This window comes from Rousettus aegyptiacus, unplaced genomic scaffold (genome assembly GCF_014176215.1).
Source record: "Rousettus aegyptiacus isolate mRouAeg1 unplaced genomic scaffold, mRouAeg1.p scaffold_m13_p_11, whole genome shotgun sequence".
NCBI lineage: Eukaryota > Metazoa > Chordata > Mammalia > Chiroptera > Pteropodidae > Rousettus > Rousettus aegyptiacus.
In genome coordinates this window covers 89126999-89134592 of record NW_023416286.1, presented here as the reverse complement: position 1 = coordinate 89134592, position 7594 = coordinate 89126999, and the positions used below count along the sequence as shown (strand labels likewise).

The 7594-nt window shown below is 55.4% G+C and overlaps 1 pseudogene; it reads right to left on the bottom strand.

The window, feature by feature from the left end:
• Positions 1 to 5696: 5696 nt before the first annotated feature.
• Positions 5697 to 5812, bottom strand: LOC118609749 (annotated as a pseudogene).
• Between the last annotated feature and the right edge of the window lie 1782 nt (positions 5813 to 7594).

Genomic DNA, 7594 nt, shown 5'->3' with positions numbered 1-7594 from the left:
GCCCGCTTGACGGGCACAGCAGGCGAGTTCAAAGGCATCGCCACGGCACTGGTTTCATCTCCTTTCTGCTCAGGACCCTCTGATTCCGGAAACAAATTCATTAAACTAAACAGGATGAAGCTGCAGAGCCAGGCTGGGCCTGGGCCGTCAGGGGTGAGCAGACAGGCAGCGCCCAGACCCCGGGCCGTCCCACTGCCCAGGCGAGGCCCTGGGTCTCAGAGACCCACCCTCCCGGTCGTGGGGACCACTGCGCTAAGCAACTTTGCACGGATCTGCTCTGAAAACGCTCAGGGTGTTACACGGCCCTTGGAATGTTCCAGTAGCAGCGGCTACTCTGAGCCGCGGTGGAACAAATACAGCCACCGCGAGAGGCTTTACTTTTCCTCCGCGGAGTGTAGCATGTAGCAGAGGCTGGCCCACCCCCCAGCTTCACTCGCAGCTCGTGCTGCGCCCCGCGAGAGGAGGGTGGGGAGCTGCAGCGGCGGCTGCAGGGCGAGCTGCCCGTCTTGCTGGGAACCACGACTCTGCATTGCCGAAGCAGCCACCTGCCCAGGCAGCTGAGAGGGCCTCTCATGTCTGGATGTCCAGGGTCATCCTCAGGAGGACCCCGGCGTCCCCAGCCCGGCTCTGAGGGCTGGGGCTTTGGAGCCCAGATCGCTGGAAAGAAGCGCTAATTATTTACTGCATTATGATTACACAGCCCGGCTGGCGGCTAAGCCAGGGCTGCCTCATGCTGTCGCCGGGAGGGCCCTCCCTGGCCTAGCTCCGTGCTTCCACGGTAGGTGGCGGCGGCGGCTCTCGCGGCTTCTGGCCTTGGCTCCCTGGCTGCGACGAGTCGTGGCTCTCTCGGGGAAGGCACAGCAGCTCTTCTTTTTCAGGTGACAGGGGAGCAGTGTTCTCTCTCAGAGACCCCCCCCCTCCACTTAACAAGGTGCATCTAGGCCAAATCCAGCAGGAGAGGCTGGGATGGAGGTGGGCAAAGCGCTGACTGGGCGGCAGGTGAGGAGTTACCGAGCAGGAGTCCGGGGCAGGTGAGCATCTGTGGCTTCCTCTTAGAAAAGCCCAGGTCTCTCCTGTTCGCTCAGGTGCCAGGGGTGGGTTCCTGAGTTTCCGGCAGCCGAGTTGGTCACCACACAGGGTAATGGCACCTCCCCTCGTGGGTTGGTGTTGCCCCAAGGGGTTGTGTGTTTCAGGGTGCGCTTTCTCAGGGGGGCAGGGAGCAAAGGATCCCGACAGGCAAGAACTTCTCTCAACCTGCTCTGGGACGGGCATTAGGCTCCCAGTCGTTAGAAACCTCCAAAGTCACCCATCCTCGTCCTCGCCAGTGAATTTCCAGGTGTCCCCTTGTCCCATCCAAGGGCCTGTGCCGTTTCCGCTGCAAGGGCACTCTCTGCTCTTGAAGCACTCCACGCTTTCCTGTCTTCTGCCTTCGCTCCTGCGTTCGTCTGTCAGGGCAGAGGCCCTCCCCGCCTCCCCCTACCCGAGCATCCCACAGGGCCCACTCAGCTGTCATCTCTGTCCCCACCCCCACCCCGCCACCCCGGCCCCCAGAACGACTCAGCTGTGGAAATGTTTCTGTGGTGCGCGGAGCTTACCTGGACTGTGTTTTCTTTCACACTGTGCTCAAACCACTCACCTGTCTCTCAGCTCATTTACCTTGTCAACTCCACTAGGGAAGGGTCCGTATCCTATTCATCTTCGCATCCTCAGGCCTCCAGGCGGCAGGCGCTCGTGGAAAGTTTTCTGGAAGAAGAGACAGACGGAGCTGCCTGTACGCTGGCTGTGGGTCCTGGCTGTAGTCCCACCGAGCTGAGTATCTTCCACTAAGATATAACACGTCTCTATTTCCGCTTCTCATCTATTCAAAAGAAACGGGTGTGAGACTGGTACAGACCTACCTGAGGGGGAACCTTGTATGACTTAGCAAACTAGACACTTATGCAAATGTCCGTTTTAACGGTTGCCGGGCCTGAAGATGCGGCGAGCTAATGGTTGGGAGCCAGCCAGGCCACTTCAGTTCACTTAGACTAGAGAATCAAATGCACGGCCTTCTGAGAGCCGCTCCTCACAGACGCCATTACCAAAGAAATGGTCATAATGCAGGTGACACAGAGGGAGGAAGACCTCCTGAGTGGCAAGCGAGTGCCCCGAGGAAAAGTACAAAGCCACAGAGGACTCGCCCAACCGCGCCCTTGGCTGTGTGGCTGAGGGCCGTTGGGAAAGAGAGGGCTTATGTAGACAGTCATTTACATTCTATTAAAAATAATTGGTGAAGTTTACAGACCTCTCTTTTTTTTTGCAAACACGCAACTGTCAGGAATGAGTGCAGAGGAAACGTTTTCCCAAATTGTGAGCTATTCTAATGTCATGGCAAAAAAAAAAAAAATCAGGAGTCTGATGATTAAATGTAGAGAGCTGTCATCTCGGCATTATATTAAAATAACTCGCCTGGAGCGAGGCGCAGTATTTCTTCCTTTAAATCTGTCATTTCTCAGGAGGGCGTAGCTCCGGTTGGCCGCACCGGTGGCTTTGTAGCTGTGGCGGTGAGCACCAACTGGGACACTCCGAGGCTCCCCCGGGGGCAGGATTGGGGGCGCCGTGTGGGGCGGGGGGCTCGGGAACCGCCGCGCGGCTGCGGCGAGCCACCTGCCGACCTCGCTCTCGGCGACTTAGCGGGGCTCCGGCATTCAGCACTCGGGGCAGGACCCGAGCGGAGCCGCCGTGTGCAGCGGGGCCTCTCGGACAGCGGTGGCAGGCAGCAGGCGGAACGAACTGCGCTCGTTTGCGACATCTGTCGCTTAAGAGGACGATGAGTGTTTCCTTTCGGCCTCTAGTCGCCGTACTTTCAACGAGGTCCACACTGGGCCGCTTTTACACGCAAAGCCCGTGGCGGCAGAACGGCGGAAAGAGGCGTTTGTCGGTGGAAGGGGACAGGGCGATGCCGGCCTGGGGACCGCGTCCGTCTCCGCTCTGCCGCGCGGGGCGGCCGCACCCCCGCGTGTGTCTCTTTCCTCTCGCTTTTGCTCCAGAGGCCGTTTAGCCTCCTCGGCTAGGCAGATGTTTCCCCGCGGACCCCAGGGCAGCCCCTCCTGCTTCTCTGTGCCCCCGGCGCCCCGTGTGTGAGGCGGCGGGGGCTCGGTGGCCCTCGGAAATGTTCACGGCACTCACGTTCCAGTTCGCAGCCCATTTCTTTTTGGCTTCGGAAAGCACCTTTGCATCCAAACCCTGCGTGGCCCTAACGACAGAGAGGCAGGTTGGCCCCGGGGGCGGTGGTGTTGTGTCTTTGCCCAGCTCTTCCCTGTCTGCAATGTCCTGGCTCCACTTGACTTTGACTCTTAGGCCGGTTGTCTCCGTAACACAGGGCGGAAGAGTCAGGCTGAGGCGACAGGGTGGGCACTTACTCAGAGCACGGGATTTGGGCTCCGGTCTGTCCTATTATTGCTCCTTCTGTGTGACCAGCAACGTAGCCTGTCAGGGCTTCGATTTCTCCTGTAAAATAAGGGCAGCAGTCCTTAGTGGTTACTGCGAGGATTGACTGTGGGCGCGTGCAGGGAAAGCCTTTCATTCAGGGGTCCGTTAAAGGTTGGTAGCTATTACTGTTAGTGGTGGCATTACGGCAAGAGAGGCGACGAGGCTTGGCCGAAGGGACCACCGTTAGGGCTGGAATGTCGCATACCCGGTTACGGGAGAGCCAGGGCTCCCGGGTCCTCTCCGCCTTCTTCCCTGCCCTTGCTGTCTTTCTGAACGTCTACGGTGTGTGAGGATTTTCCACTTTTCGGCAGTTCCAGAGACAGCCCGTGAGGATATAAAAAAGCAAGTGAAGAGCCTGCAGAAATACAGGTGCAGTTTGGGTCCCTTTGCCCGAAGTGCAGCGTTTCTTCAAAGCCCCGAAATGTCACCTCTTCCTTGCTCGGCCTGGCCGGAAACGCCCCTGTCATTGCCTCCTCAGCCCAGGGGTGACCTCGCTGGAGACATCTGAGTCTGCAAAAGGGATCCACCTTGACCTTCTGACACAACAGAGACGAGGCCAACAAAGGCATCACAAGTCCTCCCCCTCAGCGTGTCTCAAAGCCCTCATCCCGCCTCCCGCCGATCCGCCATACAACGTGACATCGGCAGAGTTCTGCTTTCCTATCTCAGACCGGCATGGGCGGCCCAGCTCAGAGAAATACGCAGTAGAAATGGGAGTGCGGCCCTTCCTTTCTCAGCCTCTTAAGCCTTTGCTTTGTCCCCGCCCAGGCTGACAGCTGTGGGGCAGGGCGAAATCCTGCTGCTAAGTACTAAGTAGGGGAAGTGTTCATTGTGGTCCCCGCACAGAGGGTGCTTAGAGCGGCTTGGTGACTGACAGCCTGAATAAGCAGTTATTTCTCCAGGCTCAGGAGCGAGAGGCACACGCAAACCCACCGCCTGACCTCATGCAGCTGAGCTTGGCATTCTGGGGCCAGCTCGCTGCCACCGTTGCCTGTTGAGGTTAAAATATTGTTGAGCTGATTGATGATGAAGCTCTGATCGTGTGGCTCTCCCGCTGAAATAATTTTTGACCGTGCTCCAAGTCTGGCAGGATCGGGGCCAAATGCCTTATTCTAGCATTCATGGTTTGTCTGATCCGACCCCAATCTACCTCCTCAGCTGCATCTCTCATGACTGGGCTTCGTGAGCTCTGTGATGCGGACAGGCTGGACTGCTCTCCTCATCTGCCCCGTGCTTCCTCCCCTCTGTGTGGCCGCTTACCTGGTCCCCCCACCCTGCCCTGGGATGCTCATTTTCCTGACCGTCCGGGACTCCGTTGGTCAGCTTACGCTGCTGTAATGCCATAGCCTGGGTGACTTAAACAATGCGCATTTACTTCTGGGGATTCCGAGGTCAGGGCGCTGGCAGCTTCAGTGAGGATGGGAAGTGAGGATCCACTTCCCGTCATGCAGAGGGTCGCCTTCTTGCTGTGACCTCACGTGCTGCCGAGAAGGAAGTCTGATCGCTTCCTCTTTCTGTAGGGCACCCTTCCCTTGTGGCAACCCCACCCTCAAGGCCTCATCGAAACCTAATTGCTAACAAAGGGCGCACATTCAAATACCATCACAGTAGGGGTTAGGGTGTCAGTGGCTAAATTTTGGGGGGACAAACATTTGGTCCACCAAGTCTAAATCCCATCTACTGGTCAAGCCTCATTTAAAATATAACCTCTTGTAGGAGGAGTTCCCGTTTCCTCCAGCTGTAAGTAGTGTTCCCTCGTCTTGACTCCCACAGCTCTGTGCGTGCCCCTCTTAGGGCACCTGTGCTCTCCATTGTGCGTTTTGTTTTTGTGTGTGTTTCATCGTCTTTACTAGATTCTGAGCGCCTTGAGGTCAGGGGCCACATCTTTTTAGTCTATGAATTACCAATACTTAGTACATCTGCAGAACGCACTCGGTGAGAGTCCGTTATTAAATGAATGATGCCCTTGTTTGCAGAGTAGTCGGGAGTGACTGACAGGAGACTTAGGCCCGTGACAAGGGCATCGTAAGGCCATGGTTCACTCTGAATGCCTCATGCCTGGCTGGCTGTTAAATGTTTTGAATGAGGGATTGACTCAGTATGCTTTTCTAGACTGTTTTATAAGGGAATGAATTAGATGTCATTTTCCCATATCAGTGAAGAATCTTCTTCTCCTTCTTCTCCTTCTTCTTCTTCTCCTTCTTCTTCTTCTTATTTATTATTTATGCCTACAGCACCTGGTCTTCCTAGGCGGTTTCCCATCCAAGTACTAACCAGGCCCGACCCTGCTTAGCTTCTGAGGTCAGACATTGGGCTTGTTCAGGGTGGCATGGCCGTAGACCGTGGACCGTGGCTCCACTGGGGCATGAACCCAGGACCTTCTGTGTATAACCACTACACTGTGGAACCATGTCCTCATATCAGTGAAGAATCTTGAGGTTGAATATATACATACATGCCCATCCATACTCATATGAAAACGATTTGGCCAAACTCTCTTTAAAACAATCTGCTATCTCCTTGGAATGATTTTTGTTGTTAGTATATTTTTAAAAATGCATAAACAACATTGGGAAGACAGTAATAATTCTAACCTCGATACTGGCTCCTGAACGTCCATTAAGACCTAACATTGTACCCTGGGCCCAAAAGATCGTAACAAGGCATCGTCCTTCTGGGAGAACCTGATTATTCTATACGTGCTGGAATTTTAGTTTTCCCAGACCACGTGAAGGATGGCTAATGATTGTCACCTCCCGCACCACCACCGCAAACGAGAGCAAACATGTCTCTCCAGCTTTTATTCAAATGGACTTCAATTACTAATTTTATTTACAGCATCCCCTGGGTCTTCTCCTGGGCACACAGAGGCCCAGAGAGCTCAGGTACCTTGGAGAGTTCCTAATTTTTACTGCAATAAAGTCTTACCTGTGTGTTAGTCTCTTGAGCGAAATAATTAATCAAAACCCACGCTCCTGTGGAAACCCATAAATGTAACTTGCAGGACTGTGCACTCAGTATTCTCTAGGAAGCTGTTACCCCAGCTCTGCCGCCATGGTCTGCTACCATTTGCATAATCACGGGCGGAGGGAGACATTCGCTGCGTGTTTAAATGATCTGTATTTCCATTTCGCTAACGAAACATCACCAGACCAGGAGGCTCGCCTGACCGCTGGCTCCTTCGCGCCAAAAGGCAACCAGAACATAAGAGCAACAGAGGTGACCTTTAGCTACAGGGCTGCAGGTTATGTTACTAGTCATCGCTGTTCCAATACCGCGTGACGGGCGCTGGGCAGAATACAGAAAAGATTCCTTGCCATCAAGCCTCTACCCCGGAAGCGAGGAGGGGAGAGCAGGGAGAGCTGTGTGCTGAGTGTGGGTGTTGGGGCATCCAGCCATCCTCCTCCTGGCCCCGGAGCAGCACCGTTGAGTCATTCTCAGGCTAACGGGGTAGACATCCTGGTGGGAGCTGGAGGAGCTTTGCCCCCTCTCTCCCAACTCTCCACCCCCTCCCCCTTTGGCGCCACCCAAGTTTTGCGTCCTGATCAAGTGTTTCTGAAGCTCAGTGTTGGAGGGTATCTGGTTGTGTACGGCGAGGCTCTGGGGGCATGCGTGGTCTTACCGCTGCCGGAGAAGATGGTGCTGACCTGTGCTTGCTGTCTGGCCACCCTGCCTGGAGCGTGAGCTCCAGGAGGGAGGGGCATCCCTCCGCCTCATTCTCTTCTCAACACCCAGTGTGTAGACCTCTACCCGGCACGGAACAGATGCCTGGCGAGTGAGAGTTATCCGCAAGAAAGGGCTTCAGGATGGGCTCTGCAGTCAGATCGCCGAACTGTGACCTGGGACAAGTTTCTCAGTATGAAGCATTGGTTCTCTCATCCCTAAAATAGGGCTGGAAATGCCACGATTCTCTGGCACTCGTCAGGACGTCTGAGACAGCCGAAGCATGGTCCCAGTCTCTGTACCTGGCGGCAGGCTCCTGGGCCAGCTGTTCAGTGTGGACGTGCCAGTTAGAACCGCGGCCTTAGGTACAAGGCGGCAGAGATGCTTTTGGAGGTCTCTGCTGCTTCCTGTCTCGCTCCACAGATTCAGCGTGTCTGGGAGAGAGAAGGAGAGAGAAGAG